A 2,946-nucleotide genomic window follows, 5' to 3' on the forward strand; every position below is an offset into this window, starting at 1 on the left:
TGATTGTACCTCAGTTCTAGTATGTAGGCTACACAATTGTGTACAATGCACCTGATTAGTACGGGTGGTCTGCGTAGTAAAGGGTTTGGAGGTCATGCAGATACATGTAGTGTTTTCAATGAAAAGCAGGGTAGAAATCGTGGCCTTAGGAAATTAGAGGCCACATCATGGCAATACATTATTGCAAGAGTTCATAACCCCCAATTGGCCAAGAGTGTGCAACTCCTGATCAGTCCGTGTATGGAAGCCCGCTCGGCAGAATTCCTCCATTGCGTCATTTTTGGTGCAGTGCGATGAGTCACGCCGATGAATTCTTCTAAAATTTACAGTCAAACCAGGATGCTTCCCCAGGGTAAACTGCCTAAACTGCGATTCTAGTCTGAGCCTCAAGAAGCAAAAAAGAAACAAAGCACACGATCCTACAAAACTGTTTATTTTTTCGATGCAATGGTGACTCTTCATCGCCTTCTTCTTTCACCAGTGCAGTCAGTCTCTTCAAGAACAATTTCTTCCCCAGGCCATCGGTATATTACCGGCGCTTTCCTCGAAGATGATTTCAAATGGTTGAGGAACTTGAGAAAATACGTCGAAGGAGCATTTCTCGGCTGAGTTGCACAGCTATCAGAATGATTGTCCTCGAATGCACTATTTTTACAGCGTCCTCACTTCTTCCTGTCGTGATGCCCATGGATTCTTGGAGAAAGAGTTTGTTTTTGAGAAAGTACGACTTGTACGTCCCAAATTGTCTTCAAAAAAAGCTTCGAAAACTCGAGGCTACAGCCTTGAGTTAGGAGCGGTTCAGGGTATAGTTTCCAGAAATCGCAAAGAACCCAAATTTACCTCGGATGACAAGCTGCGCATGACGTAATGTAGGAATTTCGCCGAGCGCTGGGTCTATGCCCGTTGCACAGTCTTGGGGGTTATGAACTCTTGATTATTGTACATGTATGCTCGAACTTGTCTCCTTCAAAGTTATCTCTCACATTGATACAGTACGTACATGTAGCAGAAGATGCGAGTGAATCAAGAGCAAACTCACGTTACCCTGTTCATCATAGTCCTCCACCCCCCTTCCCAATCTGTACTCTCTTGTACCATCATCCTTCAATGCGACGGACCCCACGATAGGCGGTCAGCCTTTGGGTCATCCTAATAAAGTTATTCTTATTCTTAACGCCGAGACCATAGGTCGGTGTTGTGGGCTTGCCTCACCAGCACAGGCTTGCTTTGCAGCCCCTACTCTCCCTGCTGTTTTGTTATTGTTTACTCTGTTGTCTTCTCCAATTCTGATGAGAAGGTTGTGTACATGTACTTATTAAAAAATAAATAAAAAAAGTAAAAAAATCAGCCTTTATTCGTATCAGGGATCTCGGGGCGGACGAAATAGTGACCGGTAGTCCGCAAAACTCCACGTACATTAAACACAGCGTGTTCTCCATGGTCGTCATTCCCCAACTTTCTGAGTCCGACTACTTGGCGGAGGTGAAGGTCTGCAGACCGCAAAACTCCGCGTACTTTTACAATATACATGTTACGAAGTCATGACCTCTGGATTTTAGCAGCCATGAATGTGCAGTCTATGGATATTGCTCTATTATATAAATGATTAAAAAAATGAGGTACATGTATTGTTGATGTTCGGTCATAGTAGTAGTAGTTTTTTATTTTTTATATTTTTTTCTGAATACCACAGTACCATCAGATGCTGCACAGCGGGGGCGGTGGCATATTGGATGGAAGTGGGGGCGGGGCAAAAGTAACTCCTCCGACCAAAGGTCTCGGAATCATCGTTACTCCTGTGCGCCGATACATAGGAGAAAAGAAACATGTGCATCCAAGAGGGAAGCACCGGCTTTGCAAACGATAATGGGGAGAATTTGAGATTGAGGTTGGACAAAACAATAGTAAAAGCAGTGCACCGTAGGAAGATGGAGAGAACTGGTAATCGGATTTTAAGGCTGAGCGAAGGCGATCAAAGAGGGGTAGAAGGGAGCTGGAGTGCGGTCAGTATAATTAGGCTGGTGTGTTGGCAGAGATCATAGCCTGTCTGTGGCCCACTCCCACTTGCTGCGCCGCAAGTGGTCGTTGACGTTTTTTCTTGAACGTGTGCATACCTCTGCGAGAAGGGGGAGACTGCATAAGGGTAGGTGGGAGCTGATTCCATGTTGCGATGAGGGAGTGGGGAAATGAGTGAAATGAGTGGAGCGTGTTGTAGTAGTAGTAGTAGTAGTAGTAGTAGTAGTAGTAGTAGTAGTAGTAGTAGTAGTAGTAGTAGTAGTAGTAGTAGTAGTAGTAGTAGTAGTAGTAGTAGTAGTAGTAGTAGTAGTAGTAGTAGTAGTAGTAGTAGTAGTAGTAGTAGTAGTAGTAGTAGTAGTAGTAGTAGTAGTAGTAGTAGTAGTAGTAGTAGTAGTAGTAGTAGTAGTAGTAGTAGTAGTAGTAGTAGTAGTAGTAGTAGTAGTAGTAGTAGTAGTAGTAGTAGTAGTAGTAGTAGTAGTAGTAGTAGTAGTAGTAGTAGTAGTAGTAGTAGTAGTAGTAGTAGTAGTAGTAGTAGTAGTAGTAGTAGTAGTAGTAGTAGTAGTAGTAGTAGTAGTAGTAGTAGTAGTAGTAGTAGTAGTAGTAGTAGTAGTAGTAGTAGTAGTAGTAGTAGTAGTAGTAGTAGTAGTAGTAGTAGTAGTAGTAGTAGTAGTAGTAGTAGTAGTAGTAGTAGTAGTAGTAGTAGTAGTAGTAGTAGTAGTAGTAGTAGTAGTAGTAGTAGTAGTAGTAGTAGTAGTAGTAGTAGTAGTAGTAGTAGTAGTAGTAGTAGTAGTAGTAGTAGTAGTAGTAGTAGTAGTAGTAGTAGTAGTAGTAGTAGTAGTAGTAGTAGTAGTAGTAGTAGTAGTAGTAGTAGTAGTAGTAGTAGTAGTAGTAGTAGTAGTAGTAGTAGTAGTAGTAGTAGTAGTAGTAGTA

Source organism: Sycon ciliatum, chromosome 12 (genome assembly GCF_964019385.1).
Source record: "Sycon ciliatum chromosome 12, ocSycCili1.1, whole genome shotgun sequence".
In the NCBI taxonomy this organism is placed as follows: Eukaryota; Metazoa; Porifera; class Calcarea; order Leucosolenida; family Sycettidae; genus Sycon; species Sycon ciliatum.